Genomic DNA, 17389 nt, shown 5'->3' on the forward strand with positions numbered 1-17389 from the left:
TCTTCCCCCCTCCAACCTGCACACAAAAACCCCGAAGGGTGAGACTGTCTGCAGCCACACAAACATTCATTGCACATAGTTTGAGGATCCCTGTTTTAGTGCAATCTAAAAAAATGCAAATAGTTTTCTGTGGACCACCCAAATTTTCTCGCGGACCACCAGTTGGTGACTGCTGAGCTAGAAAATGGTCAGATACAAGAGAGAGACAGAGACACTGAGAGAGAGAGAGGGAGAGACAGACAGACAGACAGAGACAGAGACGAAGAGACGGAGAGACAGAGAGACAGAGACAGACAGACAGACAGACAGAAAGACAGACAAAGACACAGAAAGAGAGAGAGACAGAGAGATAGCATAGCCTTTGGCTGCATTTTGGATAAGACAAGAGAATCAGAAGAGACCCTCCCTAGTTTCTCAGGCTGTAAAGGAAACGGTGGGAGAACTGTATTTTCAGACTTGAAAGACTGATCTTAGCTTTGCCAAGTAGACCAGACTGGAAAGATAGCCTGATAAACAACTTCTACTTTACTATAGAGCCCGTGTTAACAGAACCTTGCAAGGATCTGGTTACCTGCACACTTATGTGAGAGATGAAAGTGACGGTGTATTAAAAACACAAGTGGAGCATGGTAGCCAACCAGTATTTCTCCAGCTACTGATAATGTATCATTCCTAGCATCTCTAACAATTAACTATCTGACTACCATTTCTGGGAATTACCATCTAATGGGCCCTATAAGTGTAAGTATAATCTTTATTGTCATTGTACTTAAATACAACGAAATTGGTTTTAACCTCACTGGTGCAAAATTATAACAGAAACGAAAAAAGAAAGAAAAAGGGGAAAAAACTAGCGTGTGCATGGAGCGATTGTGGTTGTATTTAAAAGTCTCACAGCCCAAGGATAGAGACTATCTTTAAACCTGTTTGTTCGGCTGGCTCGATGTTCTCCCGCTGTAATATAGGCTATGTAGGAAAAGGTGGCTCTGGATCATGTATAGTTTTTTGGAGTTTTTTGGAGTTTTATTTCATTTGTATGCCGCCCTTTTCCCTGTAAGGGACTCAGGGCGGCTCACAACTCAAACAAGGGAAGGGGGATACAGACCATTGACAACAACACAAAACAATACATAATTAAAAACGCAACAATCATACCATTCGAGATAGGGGCAACGATTCTTTAGCCCCAGGCCTGTCGGAACAGCCAGGTTTTAAGGGCTATGCGGAAGGCCTGGAGGGTGGTGAGGGTGCGAATCTCCACGGGGAGTTCGTTCCAGAGGGTCAGAGCAGTAACAGAGAAGGATCTCCTCTGGGTAGTCGCCAGTCGACACTGGCCAGCAGATGGAATTCGGAGGAGACCTAGTCACAGTTTTAAGGACCAACGCCAGCTCTGCTCTAGAGCGATGCAGTTATTTCTTTACCTGGGTTATGTTTGTTTTTGATGTGTCTCTTTTACTAAGATGTTAGAAGACCACAGGGCCTGACATTTCACCTGTGCCTGAATACTAAGCAAGATTGGATCTAGTTAATACTTCAGCGGGAGACCAGTCAGGTTTATAGGCCGGTGTGGAAAGCTAAAAGGCAATGGCAAACTAATTCTGTCCTGTTACGAAGAATGCTGTAAGGCTACATCATGGTGTCACCGGGTAATGCGCTCAACTCAGAGATTATCTCAACCGTTGCCCAGCCACCATTTTTTTTCTTCCCTGCAGCTCCTTTGCAAAAATGCATGGAGCGCTCTCCAAGGTGCTGATGGTGATTTACTGGAATTTGCTGTGACAAAGCCAATGCGATCCAACTTATCTGAACTGCCATGTCTTGATGGATTATATATGACACATCTGATGGGCTCTGACTTATTCAATTGCGATCTGAACTGACTTCTTCGGCTTGTCTATCTTTGCTTAAGCGTGATTTATTTCAGCCCAGATCTGAGTGACTCATCTTGACTTGTCTTAGGGGAGTTGCTCCTTCGGGAAGTCAGATAGAAATATAATGTGATCCTGAAGAATGATGTCTCTGCTTATAAGAAGCAGGTATCAGCATGATATAGAAACTGATATCAAGTTAACTACGACAAATCCAATTAGCGTTATGTTTGAACCATGAAAAGTGAAAGTATTACTGGTGTTGTTGTTACTATTACTAAAACTATGAATGAATCTGGAGAAAGAACCCAAAAGATATACAAACAGAGGGACAGATTTCTCATCCATTTTAGTCAAAGTTAAAACACTGGGTGGGGGGGGGTAAGGAATCTGCAAAACTTTTTATTCCGAAGATCTGATTTCATGCTTTAAGGTAAAGGTAAAGATTCCCCTTGCACATATGTGCTAGTTGTTTCTGACTCTAGGGGGCAGTACTCATCTCAGTTTCAAAGGCGAAGAGCCAGCGCTGTCTAAAGACGTCTCCATGGTCATGTGGCTGACATGACTAAATGCTGAAGGTGCACAGAATGCTGTTACCTTCCCACCAAAGGTGGTTCCTATTTTTCTACTTGGATTTTTTACGTGCTTATGAACTGCTAGGTTGGCAGAAGCTGGGACAAGTAATGGGAGCTCTCCCTGTTACGCGGTGCTAGGGATTCAAACCGCCAAACTGCTGACCTTTCTGATCGACAAGCTCAGCATCTTAGCCACTGAGCCATCGCGTCTCCTGACTTCATGCTTTAGAATCCATTAAATGCAAAGGTTGGATTGATTCAATAAAACTACATGTGCAAAAGCTCAATCTTTTTAGCACATACACTTTTAGTCATTGTTGAATATTTTTTGAGTCAGTGTTCCACACCAAGACTTGGAATTGACATAGTTACATGAACTGAAGTGAATTTAAATCCACTCCCTGATTCATTTGGGATCTTGCTAGATTAGTGCTGTGAAGCTGCCTAATACCAATTCAAGTTTCCTGATTGTGTAAAAGTTTTCTGTTCTCTACATTTAAGAATCTATCAATTCTGACTAGGAAATATATAAATTCCAAATTAATCATGGCCACTCCGTGTCCAATCTTCAACTGAAATGAGCAGTGCATTTATTTCCCCTGATGCAAAACAAGCCATATCTAAAATATGCTTACTATGTTAAATAGGGTTAAAGTGAGAAGTGTCTCATTCTTTACATTACCGCAGAATTAATTGATGTGTTTAATCAAAGAGATGCTACTTGGCAACCACATAAAGCATCTATTCTCTTGAGATCCTCTGAACAATATTGGCAGACGGACTGCCTTTAAACAAACACAGAAGACACATTAACAGGCAAAACATACTTGGATCTGAGCTACTGGTATTATTTTTATGTTAAAATATATATACAATTTGCCACCCAAAACTATCTTCTTTTGCATGGATTCTAAAAACCAATAGAAAATATAGTATGTAAATAGCTGCAAATAAGGGGGGAAAACCCTGAATGTTTGCCGCAGAAGAAACAGAGCCATTAATTGTTCTATTAATTACTTAACTTTAAACCATTTACAGAACAATCTTGCTGAATGGAATAAGAATATCTATCTATCTATCTATCTATCTATCTATCTATCTATCTATCTATCTATCTATCTATCTATCATCTATCTATCTATCTATCTATCTATCTATCTATCTATCTATCTATCTATCTATCTATCTGCTATTTAGCTACCTATCATCTATATCTATCTATCTATCTATTTATCTATCTATCTATCTATCGATCGATCTATCGATCTATCGATCTATCGATCTATCGATCTATCGATCTATCGATCTATCGATCTATCGATCTATCGATCTATCGATCTATCTACTATCTAGCTACCTATCATCTATCTATCGATTTATCTGTCTGTCTGTCTATCTATCTGCTATCTAGCTACGTGTCATCTATCTATCTATCTATCTATCTATCTATCTATCTATCTATCTATCTATCTATCGTCTATCTGCAATCTATCTATCTATCTATCTATCTATCTATCTATCTATCTATCTATCTATCTATCTATCATCTATCTATCTATTTGCTATCTAGCTACCTATCATCTATCAACCTATCTATCTATCTATCTATCTGTCTGTCTGTCTGTCTGTCTGTCTGTCTGTCTGTCTGTACATTCTAATATGACAGACTACAACTAATAAAAATATGTTTGGTTTGATTATGTTTTTTGTATTACAGTTCTTTTAAGTTGCATTCATAATCATTTTATCTTTAACATCGATGCATTAGACTTCTGCAAATTCTTCTTTCATGTAATAATATTGCCATATGCACATGTATAGCAAGTACTTTTTATCTGGGCTCAATGAAAGCAAAACATGTTAAAGAATAGAGAAATGGCCCCCATTATAATTTGGTGCCTATCATAACCAGCTAGAATGAATCTGGGATATCTGTCAGCTAATGGAAATGCTTCCTTTCCTGGCTATTATACTGCTAATATTCCTCTGGCAAGGAACATTACCAAGTGGTTAATCAATAATTTCAATAATTGTTTTGTTGGTAATGTGGACGTACAGCTGTTGATATTGTAATTGAATTGACTTTGATATGAACTATTGACAGTGTCTGTTTTAAATTCTTTCCAAGTCAACAGAATGTTGGACACAAATACAGAAAAGGGCTCAGGACTATGTCCATTTATTTGTCCATCAGCAGGATGACTCTTTAAAAACTGAAACAGAATGGGAAAACATTTTTTTGGGGGGCAAGCTGGAAAAGGAACGATTGTGTTTAAAAATGGACCAGAAGCAGGCTAAAATCCCCCAATGCCTCCTTATGGTAAAGACATGTTGCAGATTGTTCTTCATGAATAAAGACATACTGATCCCAAATAGTTCAGCAAAGTTCTTTCCTAATTATGTTACTTGGAATTAGATTCTCTTTCCCAAGAAGAAATGGCATATGCTGAGTCATTAGTCATTTTAATAATTATTTATTGAATATCTCCTAGGGGCCTGGCTTGTATGTTACATTAAGCCATGAAAACAGCTTTCAAATCATAATTACTGCATTCACACATTATTCTAAGCCAACTGAGCAATATAATCAAATAATATAACTAGGCTGGGTTGACTTAGAGAGTAGATTGTGTGACAGCATCTCAGAAGGAAGAGAGGGGAAACAACCTACTTTTGAAAGTTAATTTTGGCTACGATGCATACTTCCCACTCAGTTTACTATATTTTACTACTATGTCTTCAACATAGCTTTCACTATAGGTTGGTGATATGATAGATCAGAATAAGCATGATAAATCAGACAGCTACTAGGATTAAGCGGGGGGGGGGGAATAAGAAAATAAAATGATCTTAACCATTTTTAATTGAACTACAGTTAAGTGTTCATATCCTCCAAATCATGTTGGTGTCTGCAGTGTTTAAACTGCTTCAACGTGCTAATAACTGATATTATGCATTTATGCCCAAAGTATTGACTATTAAATTACCGTATGCATAAAAATCAGAATTCAATGTGCATTACAGCAAATCCTACCAAATATAAGTGCTCCGGAGAATTAATTCTGTGCATCTTTAACTGCACTGAATAAATTGCTAACAAGTATTAAATTAACTGCTACAATCAAATGGCCCCATTTACACTAATGACAGATACAATGTTTGGCATTTCAATGTGAGGCGTTTGCATGAAGGAAATTTAGAGTTGAGCACTCCAATTGTGTGTCTGGAAAATTTCTGCTAACACAAAGGTGAAATAAAAATGCCATTGGAGTAGGCAAGTTTTGCCTCGTCGCATTTTAAACTTTTTTAAAAAAAAGCAAATTGCAGGTTGAAGGACTGACTTCCTAAAGTTCCTTAACACAGTTCAGAGCCTCTTAAATATTCTTTGCCTATGCATAAACTTTAGGTAAACTATTAGTAAAGGAGTCCCTGCAGATTTTACTCTGCTAGTCATTGTTGACTTTAGGGGTGGTGCTCATTCTGTTTCAAAGCCACTGAGCCAGCGCTGTCTGAAGATATTTTAGCAATAGCAATAGTGGTTAGACTTATATACCACTTCATAGGGCTTTCAGCACTCTCTAAGCAGTTTACAGAGTCAGCATATTGCCCCCAACAATCCAGGTCCTCATTTTACCCACCTCGGAAGGATGGAAGGCTGAATCAACCCTGAGCCGGTGAGATTTGAACTGCCGAACTGCCGAACTAGCAGTCAGCTAAAGTAGCCTGCAGTATCTCACTCTAACCACTGCGCCACCTCGGCTTTCACAGTGGTCAGCATGACATCACAGAGCACCGTTACCTTCCCACCAAAGTGGTATCTATTTATCTACTCACAGTTGCATGCTTTCGAAATGCCAGTTTGGCAGGAAACGGAGTGAGGATGGGAGCTCACCCCGTTGCATGGCACTGGGGTCTCGAACCTGGAATGCCAATATTCCAGCTGACAAGCCCATGGTCTTAAGTGCTGAGCCAACCCAGCACCTTGCATAAATTGTAAATATTAACATATTTCAGAAAGTCTTACAGTAAAACGTCTTAAACTAAAATAATTTGTGCCATTTTCCTTTCGGCTATTTTTTTTTTTACTTCATTTCAATGAAATTGGGTAAGGAATAATTCTACCCCTTACTTCAATATTCATATCTATCATACGGTCTTGATTTAAGCTCCAGCTTGTTTTTATCAGTATAAATCACAGATTGATCTTCTGTAACTTTCTTTTACCACCCCACAAAACCCTTTCCATTTAGGATTTAAATTAATTAAATGCTACGGTAACATCGCATTGCCTCAAGAACTCCGAGTCATATGTCAAGTTTTACCAGCCAGAAGAAAGTCATTTACCAAACACAGCAGTGCTATGATTGGCAAGCTGTTTTGACAAATGGCAACACCCATGGGTTTAACCATCTCTCAAAACTCGCTCCTAGCAAATCCTGATCCACTGTAGACCTAAGCAAATATTAATTCTGATCATGCTTCCATTCTGCCTACTCAGGCCTGATCAATTTTCTTAAGTGACCTTTATTTGAATATTTAACAATCTCCATGTGGGTGACAGCCAACACACTGAGAAGCCCTTATAAGTCACCGTAAGACAACTATATTCTACAATTAAAAGCGAGGAAATAAAATAGCTTTTCTGTAAGATTCTAACAAGAATGGCATTTCTTAGTAAAAAGAAAAATCTGGATGCCAGCTATTTTTCTCCAGGTGATCTTGAAGGTCTTCTCAATTTTATTCTTCTGAGATTTATCAATGACCTTTAGAATGTGAATTTCACATTATATAATTACCAGGTCTGAGGGATTACAACTAAGCTTCATCAGAGAAGAAAGATATATCTGAAGGGTATGCTATCATAATATACCCTGAAACCTTCAGTGATAAATCTAAGATGTGAAAACAAAGTGGAATGCATTTAAAATATAGATACTGAGAACTTTGGCCTTTTGTTGATTGCTTACTGTGCAATCACTAACCGTGACCTCCCTATCAATATGGAGGAAGCGATAGGAGATAGTAAACCAGCTTTTTCCATAAATCTCCATTATTCAAAAGGGGCCTTAACAAATCCATTTTTCTAAAGCCTTTTTAAAAGACTAAGCTGCAAACTCCCAAAGGAGGAAGGATTCCAAAAACACAAATTACTTAAGTAGAAAGTATCAGCACAATGGTTTCTTTGCTCATTTAGAACGGGAAATCTACCATTGGACTGCTGGGCAAATGAACTCTTTATCCTTTGGTGATGTACACCTGCATGAGTAACACTTTGTGTGTGATATGTGATTTATCATGTTCTTCCGGCATGGCCCAGACCGTCGGGGTGAATTCTAATTAAATGCAAAAAGGTACACCTGCAATTGTACACATTCACCGGCAATCAGAATAAAGGTGGAAATAGAAATTGGAGGCCAAATGATTGGCAGCAAAATTATTGGTGGAACAATCTCAGAAATTTAGAATTTTTAAAGTATACTTATAGAAGGTGTGACAGAGCCTAAGGGTGGAGTCAAGAGAGGAACCAGCCAAGAATCATTATGTAGTCACAAATGGACTAAGTCCCACTCCTCTTGAATTCTGTTAACTAGTGCTGACCATTAGTTGACTAGATTCCTGTGCATAAGCATGAACAATAAATCAGTTTAATTGGAATTTAACGAATGGTCTTGGTCTTTTGTGCCTGACAATATTACAGTCAGTGACGTGCAGTCAGCTTTATGGATGGTGAGGCACTTTTTAGACTTGTGGACTTCAACTCCCAGAATTCCACAGCCAGGCATGCTCAGTTCCGATTTAAAGCGACAGCATTTTTCCCCCTTGCAAAATAAGTTTTCCCATTTTTTTTTCTTCTCCCTCCCCCTCTTTCCTCCCTCTCTCCCTCCCTCCCCCCTCTCTCAAACAGACACACACACAGAGAGAAATTGGATCCCTCTCTCACTCACTCACTCACTCTCAAACACAAACACAGAAGTTGGATTGGATATATTTTCCAAAGGCTTGAAAGCAGCTCCTCTGCCATAACCCCCCCTTCCCCTGCTGCCTTCCGATCAAACTTTTTGAATTCCTTCCCCCTCCCCACACACGCACCTTTTCCAGCTGTTTCAGAGATGATTCCGACTCTGCTTCTGCCTGCCCTGCCCTCCCCTCATGAAAGGCCAGAGCTCTGAGTCAGACTGAGCTAGTTGCTCCCAGAGAACTCTAAAAAGCCTCTAAAAATGCCCTCTACAGGAGGCAAGAGAACCACGTGCCTCCTTTGCATACAAATTTTTTTGCTTGTTAACCCTTGCTTAACTCTTAAAAGGTGAAAAATTGCTTATGCACAGGAGGCCCCTATTTCTCTGGCCTCCTCCTATAGTTAACACTAAGCACTGTTCCAAGTCACTGTGAATCTGGTAGCAACTACCTTGGCTTTAATTATTTTTAAAAAAATTCTTTCCTTTTCCTCATGACTGGTGAGGCCACGCCTCCACTGCCTCTAGTGACTGCATGTCCCTGATTACAGTTAGTGTGTTCATTGCCTATTATCTCTTAAGCACCATACAGAGTGCTTTTGCCATTAAGTCTCTAAAAAGTCCAAAAATGGGATACACCAAGCAATAATCTACCAGAAAGCCACTTATCCATCTTAACTTGCTCATTGAGACAGCTCCTGTTAATAGCAATAGCACTTAGATTTATATACCGCTTCATAGTGCTTTCCAGCCCTCTCTAAGCAGTTTACAGAGTCAGCCTATTGCCCCCAACAATCTGGGTCCTCATTTTACCCACCTTGGAAGCATGGAGGGTGGAGTCAACTTTGAGCCTGGTGAGATTCATACTGCCTAATTGCAGGCAGCCAGCAGAAGTAGCCTGCAGTACAGCATTCTGACAGCTGCGCCACCACAGCTCTTAAAAATCTCCCTTTCCTTATAAATCTGGGGAATACAGATGAGATGGCAGGTGTTTGGCGCAGCAGGTCCCAAATCATCTTAGATTATGTTCCAGAAATAAATATAGTCATCCCTTTTCTGCAATTCCAGAAACTAGAAATTAAACAATTAACAATTACAATTGTTTTATTTCAACATGGTTTTGGTCCCAACTGAGAGACTGCAAGTGCTTGATATAATTTTTTTTTTATTTGAGCAATGGCTTTGCTTTTTATGATTATGTGTTTTTTAACTTGTTATTGTTCTAATTGATTTTTTTGCCTTTTGGCCTCAGGGTGAAAATCAAGTGTGGTGTCTGTGTGGACTTATTATGTTTTGGTTTTCATTTTTGGAAATGTTGTTCACTACCAGCCCTATGGGACTGGAAGGAGTTATAAGTTATAAGTACTGTAAAAATAAATAGAAGGAGAAAAGGAGGGAGAGGGCTATTAATGGACCTAAACTGTATTAAAAAAGAACAATATACATCCTACATTTAATGGTGCACATCAGTGGTGGGATTAAAAAAAATTACTACCAGTTCTGTGGGCATGGCATGGTTTGGTGGGCGTGGCTTGGTGGGTGTGGCAGGAGAAGGATACTGTAGAATCCCCATTTCCTCCTGACTTGGGAGGCAGAGAATAGATGAGGGCGGGGCCAGCTAGAGGTGGCATTTACCGGTTCTCCAAACTACTCAAAATTTCTGCTACCAGTTTTCCACAACTGGTCAGGACCTGCTGAATACCATCTCTGCACACCTTTTCTCATTGAGCCTGTCTTCAGATTGTCTCAAGAGGAAGTATTGCATGCAAGAGAGTATTTCCAAACAAATTATATAAATAAGATGCACATAATTAAACACCTTTTGACTCCATCCCTAGAGAAAAGTTCCGGAGGACATTGCTTCATTTACCCATAGAAGAGAGTTGACTTTGTTTAATTAAGATTTTGCACTAACACAGTTACTGCAATATCTTAATTAGCACAGTAAAACAGGTTAGATATGCTATTTGTAAACATCCCTGCAAATATCTAATTCAGAAAGGAGTCAAAGGTGTATCTGATGATTCCATTGTTCAACATTTATGCAAACTGTATAGTGACCAAAGGTGCTTTTGCAAAAGGCAACTGGACTTTCTTGTTTCCTCTAAACAGAGGGAGAGGGATATGACATCATCATCTCTCCAGTCTACAACACAGTGCTTTCAGCAGTTCCAAGATGGCTCAGCATCCAGTTGCACTGTTCAGGTGACCCCTGAGGACAGAGATAAACCTCCAAGTGGCCTCAACGACTCTCTAAAAGGATGCAAATGAAGAGCTTTCTGCAAGGGATATAAATCCTTCCATTCCCCACCATCCAGAAGCAAAACGTCTTCAAATAAAAACCAGAAAGTCCAGTTGCCTCTTGAAAAAGCACTTTTGGGACAACCATGACCTTGTATGACTGGAAATCTCTATAGATATGTAGGGCCACCACCGTAACACAAAAACAATGTCTCCGGGATAAAATAGATAAAAGAAAAGGCAGTAATAAAACACATTTGTGTTAAATCAGCATTCAGATCAATACATCACCTTTACATGGTACCCAACCTGTTCAATACAACAAGTTTTTAGGGTGAACTGCCTTAACTATAAACTTAGCAGCTCAACTCACAATGAATACATTAGAGCCCAGAAAGAAATAGGATAATCTGTGTTATTCAGATCCCAGTGGACTATTCTTCCAAGGAGGAATTTTAAATATGGAAGCCTAAAGAGGGCCTAGAGTTGATGGCTAAACAAAACTTGAGAAGTCTTTGATAGCTGGGATACTGCATATACATGTCCACTCATAATATAGCAGGTGATGGAACAGTCATATTTGATCATGCATGACTTACACACTAGATTCTTTCAACATGGTAAGCTCTGAACGTGTTCATCCTCCAGTTCAGACTTATCAGCCACCATGTTATCCCTAGAATTCAGTACCATGATGATCATATTTATCCATCCAGTCAAGTCTGAGTCTTGGTGATTCAGTAGGGCAGGTCTCTCCCACAACTTCTGAACTTGCACTAATTCTTTGAGTTGTTCTATGCTCTGGGTGCTGTCAGTTTTGAGGGTGTCTAGTGTTCTGATCCAGATTTCCCAAGAGTCATGAAGCCGACTCCTCATCTTGATTTAAAAAAACCCTTTTATTTAGTTTAAAGGGAATTCCTCTCCAGCAAAAATCCCGGCCAAATGTCTCTCAAGAGATTTCACAACTACAGACGTTTATCAGGCTTGGAGAGCTGCCAGGCCGATATCTTCCAAACGCCATGCTGTAGCAGACAATATTTGGCAAAAAGTCAGGAACAGATCTTCACCCTAATGAATGGAACTAATTGTCTCCTGCAAACTCCCCTCACCTTTCGCTCCTCTTTATTCCCTATGGGAGGGGCCATTCACCGTCCACCTGTGCCTTTACTCCCAAGTCAGCCCTTGTTCCTTAACTGTTCCCTTCTCCTGGCAGCTCTGTGCATGCGCACACTGGGAACAGGCTCCAGGTGTTCTTCTGCCTCACTGATGACCGACTCTGAAGGCAGCTGATAACTGTCAGATGGCTCTGGCCCCCTCTCTGCCTCCAACACAGAGCCCTCATCAGAGCCTTTCCCACACTCCAGGACTGGACCATGTTCCTCCTCAACCTCCTCACTGTCCTAAACTGCTGCCAGTTCCTCTGGCTGCTGGCAGGCCACAACATCCAGCCACCATGTTCTTTGGTGGCTTGGTTTCCCTTTTATGGCTAACTCTTCCAAGCATAATTGCCTTCCCCAGTGAGTTCCCTCATATGATATGACCATAACTGAGACAGATACTATGAATCTTCAATCATTCTACTTTTCTTTTCTCTAGGAGTATATATTTCTTTTTTTGAGGGGGGGGGGGTCCTTCACAAATTCCATCAGCAGAACATTTTGCATGAACTGTTAGGGAAGGAGCTTCTCTCCTCCCTGACTTTCCATATTCGCCAGGTAGACAATTAATCATAAACTATTAGAAAGATTCCCATTTATATACTTCACTCAGATGATTGATTTGCACTCTGAATTTTACAGGAATTGAAAGCCAAAAAAAGAAGAAAATACTCTCTCCTTCCCTCCCTCCTTCTCTCTCCCTCCTTCACTCTCTCTTCCTCCCTCCCTCTCCCTCCCTCCTTCTCTCCCGCCCCCTCCCTCTCCCTCTCTTAACAGGCTGTAAGCAAATTCACAGCCTCACTATACTTGAAAGTTAAGTGCTTCAGATGAAAACAGGAAAAATGTACCATTCAAGAAAGAGCAAACTGTAAGCAAAATTTCTGGGAAAGCAGTATTAGATTTTAATTACAAGGGACAATTGCCGAACTGACAAGCCAGAGCCCCGTGATCAAGGAGCTACAAACGCCATGTATATATTCATCTTTAAGGCTTTCAAAATTGCCCATTGTGTGACGGTGCGTGCCTGTAAAATAGAGTAGGGCAAAGACGCCTCAGAGTCATTTTAAATAATAGCCTCAGTTCATCCTGGGGAACAAACATGCTGACTTGCTAAGTAGGTGGAGTGTTGAGATAATTAAACGTATTCAAATGATTTAAACCCAGATCAGGATGTTTAAGGTTAGCAGAGGGCTTAAGTCTCACATTCCCAAAGCCCACAATGATCTCTGCCTTACCAAATATAGCAGAAAGAGAGCTCAATTGAAAGCAGAGCTTCCATAATCCCTCTTTAGTCAAATGAGTGAAACAGGCCTGGTGCTCAGAGAAGCTGCTCTGGGTGATGTAAAGCATCATGTGAATCTGGAACAAGGCACGTGATTGTCTCTTTGGCTGGTAAAGGGTTTGTCCTGGTGCCCAGCCATAACCAGGACCAGACTATTTTGATGCATGGTTAGGTGGTCTCCAAACAGGGTTAGTAAGACATGGTTAGTGGCAACACAATACAGGAAGGAAGGAAGGGAGGGAGAAAAAGGAAGAGAGGGAAGGAAAGAAAGAAGGAAATAAAGGAGGAAAGGGAAAGAGAGAGAGAAAGAAAGGGAAAGATAAAGACAGAAAGTGAGAGAAAGAAAGAAAGAAAAGAGAGAGAGAGAGAAAGAAGGGAGGGAGGGAGGGATGAAGAAAGGAAAGATAGAAAGTAAGTAAAGGAGGGAGAGAGGATAAAGAAAAAAAGGAAGAGAGGGAGGGAGGATAAATAAATGAAGAGAGGGAGAAGAAGAAAGAGGAAGGAAAGGGAAAGGAGAGATAGATAGAAAGAAGTAAGGAAGAAAAGGGAAAGGGAAAGAAGGAAAGAAAAAAGAAAGAAAAGGAGGGAGGATAAAGAAAAAAGGAAGAGAGGGAGAGAAAGAAAGAAGGAATGAAGGGAAAAAGGAAGAGAGGGAAAGAAAGAAAGAAGGAATGAAGGGAAAAAAGAAGAGAGGGAGAAAAAGAAAGAAAGAAGGAAGGAAATGGAAAAGGAAGGAAGGAAAGAAAAAAGAAAGAAAGAAAAGTAGGGAGGATAAAGAAAAAAGGAAGAGAGGGAGGGAAAGAAGGAATAAAGGGAAAAAGAAGAGGGAGAGAAAGAAAAGAGAAAGAAAGAAATAAAGAAAGAAATAAAGAAAGAAATGGAAAAGGAAGGAAGGAAAGAAAAAAGAAAGAAAAAGAAAAGGAGGGAGGATAAAGAAAAAAGGAAGAGAGGGAGAGAAAGAAAGAAGGAATGAAGGGAAAAAAGAAGAGAGGGAGAGAAAGAAAGAAAGAAAGAAGGAAATGGAAAAGCAAGGAAGGAAGAAAAGAAAGAAAGAAAGAAAGAAAGAAAGAGCAGCCTAGTTACAAACTTGGCAAATTAAAAAAGTGTTGGATGCATGCAAACAATAAAAGGAGGGGTGGGGGAAATGAAGAACACTCAGCAGGAACCCCTGCATGGAGGAGGAGGCTGGGAGGAAAAACAGCAGGCTACCCAGGCAGGAGGGAGAAGGAGGGAGAAGACAGCAGGAGAGAGCAGGTGGAAGGAAGTACGTGTGGCAAAATCATGTGGGTGGCTTGAAGACAGAACAATTGGTGGTGTGGAGGAGTCGAAGGAAAAGGAGGAAGAATAGCAATGGCTCTTGTGCTCTCATCACAAGGAGCACTCAAGATCCTTCGACAACAAACCTGGTCAGTTCACTAACATAATAAAAGGGACGGTAATTAAAATAACAACCATAATAATGGAATCCACCAGGATTCACTTTTTACTGACCCAGCTGGGCATCCAAGGAGCTGAAGTTCAGAAGAATTTGCTCCGTCATTTAATGCCTTCAGCATAAGAGCTCCTTTAAACTTGTACCCATATGGATTAATCCAGGGGCTTTTAACACTTCATTAATTCCTCACACTATATGAAGGGAGCCACTATTGACCTAGCAAATGGGGGTGCACACTTCCACAAAAGAATGTCAAGAGAGCAACCACATTATTGCCTTTTTAATATAGTTCTTCTACTATCCCTCCACCCTGATGTGGTTAAACACACTTTCAAAACCACGCAAAGAGCAGCAAAGAATAATTTGGTGTCAAATACGGCCAGTGCAAATGGTTTTCCGTCCTTTCTTTGCGGGTGTGTAAAGAAATAAAACACAAGTTCCGTACTCACAGGTCACATATTTCCAATTCAGACACTGCTTTTGTTCTAATTCATAATAAAGACAGAACCTTGGATTTATTTTAGCTATGAAAATCTTCTATACTTCCACCGCTAAAAGTCATAACACCTGAATAATCGGCATATGGATGGTGTTAATTAAAGATTTCTTTTCACAATATCTGCAGCCAATAAACTCCCTTTTTTACGATTCTGCAATCTCTTCACCATGCACTCATATAACATGTGCAGCAAGATAGAGTTAAGTTTGGCTTAGTGCCTAAGGCATCAGACTAGAAACTAAGAGACAATGAGTTCCAGTCCTGCCTTAGAGACAAAGCCAGCTGGATGAATGTCCACCAGTAAATCTTTCTCAGCCCTAGGAAGAAGGCAATGGCAAACCACTTCTGAAAAGTTTGTCAAGAAAACAGCAGAGATGTTTCAACACTGACTTCAATTTACCAAAAGCAAAATGATAGATATGATAGATAGGTAGGTAGGTAGGTAGATACACAGGTAGGTAGGTAGGTAGGTAGGTAGGTAGGTAGGTAGGTAGGTAGATAGGTAGATAGGTAGATAGGAAGATAGACAGATAGGTAGATAGAAGAAGATAGACAGATAGATAGATATATGAGAGAGAGAGAGAGAGAGAGAGAGAGAGAGAGAGAGAGATGATAGAAGAAGATAGATGGATGGATGGATGGATGGATGGATGGATAGATAGATAGATAGATAGATAGAAAGAAAGAAAGATAGATGATAGAAAGAAAGATAGATAGATAGATAGATAGATAGATAGATAGATAGATAGATGATATAAAGAGAGAAAGAAAGAAAGAAAGAAAGAAAGAAAGGTAGGTAGGTAGGTAGGTAGAGGTGGGTAGGTAGGTAGATACACAGGTAGGTAGTTAGGTAGGTTGGTAGATAGGTAGCTAGGTAGATAGAAGAAGATAGACAGATAGATACATATGAGAGCGAGAGAGAGAGAGAGAGATGATAGATAGAAAAAGATGGATGGAAGGATGGATGGAAGAAAGAAAGAAAGAAAGAAAGAAAGATAGATAGATAGATAGATAGATAGATAGATAGATAGATAGATAGATAGATAGATAGATAGATAGAAGTAGGTACGTACTTAGGTAGATTGATCTGTAATCCCTCAATTCAGATAGAATCAGGCTAAAGCTGGAGGCCCTATACCACCATTTCAGACAGATGGCTGAACAGTCTTTTCTTAAAAACCTCCAGCACCTACAATCTCTTGAAGACAAGCTGTTCCATTAGTTAATTGTCCTCACCTTAATTCCAGGTTGCTTATCTCCTTGACTAGTTTCCATCCATTGTTTCTTCTCTTGCCTTCTGGTGCTTTGCAGAAGAGTTTGATGTCCTCTTGTGTTAGACCCTCAAATAGTGGGATGCTGCTGTCATATCACCCTTAGTCATTTCTTTTTTCTCTAGACTGGCCATACCCAATTCCTACAACTGTTCTTATGCTTTAGATAAATAAATCGTCAAAATGCTACAAGTTTGATTCTCCTTACAAAGGGACTTCAAAGGCATTCTGAGCCAAAGTCACACTGGGCCTCCCACAAATTAATTGGAAACACATCCGCGATTGCATTTCTCGTTAACATGAATGAATGTTCATTCAAAACCTTAGAATCCTCACTAACCATGATCTGAATCAATAGGGTAAATGAGCATGAGAGTTTGCAACATGGGTTCTCCACCTTTTGGCAATCATGAAGGATATTGTTCTCATTCCTGAAACGCTGATAAATTGGCAGACTTTACGTATACAGTAGCTATCCCACCAGCTTGCCTGAATTTCATAATAAGAACAGTGAGAATAATAGAGCAGTCGCCACAGCTTTCCCTCGAAGAGCACGGGAATTATAGTCTGGTATCATAAAAGGGATGCGGTGGCTCAGTGGCTAAGATGCTGAGTTTGTCTATCAGAAAGGTTGGCAGTTTGGCTGTTCGAATCCCTAGCGCCACTTAACGGAGTGAGCTCCCGTTACTTGTCCCAGCTTCTGCCAACCTAGCATTCGAAAGCATGTAAAAATGCAAGTAGAAAAACAGGAACCGCCTTTGGTGGGAAGTAACAGTGTTCTGTGCGCCTTCAGCATTAAGTCATGCCGGCCACATGACCACGGAGACATCTTCGGACAATGCTGGCTCTTCGCCTTTGAAATAGAGATGAGCACTGCCCTCTAGAGTCGGGAACGACTAGTACATATGTGCGAGGGGAATCTTTACCTTTAACTTATCATAAAAGATTCAGAATTTAATATGCTTTCTCTCAAAGAACTATAACTCCCTAAGTTCCATAAGCAAAAAATTAAAAATAATAATAATAATTAAGCTGTTTCGGTCTGCAGTGCATGGAGTCTGTCATATATAGAGAACATTTTAAATTGAAAGCTAAATCAGGAAAAAA

At 40.1% G+C, this 17389-nt stretch overlaps 1 protein-coding gene across 1 annotated transcript in view; it reads right to left on the bottom strand.

Moving 5' to 3' along the window:
* The window catches only part of PCDH11X (protocadherin 11 X-linked), a 747920-nt gene that overhangs the window by 535480 nt on the left and 195051 nt on the right, over positions 1 to 17389 (bottom strand). The gene's annotated exons all lie outside the window — the stretch shown is intronic.

The sequence above is a fragment of the Thamnophis elegans genome, chromosome 12 (genome assembly GCF_009769535.1).
Source record: "Thamnophis elegans isolate rThaEle1 chromosome 12, rThaEle1.pri, whole genome shotgun sequence".
NCBI lineage: Eukaryota > Metazoa > Chordata > Lepidosauria > Squamata > Colubridae > Thamnophis > Thamnophis elegans.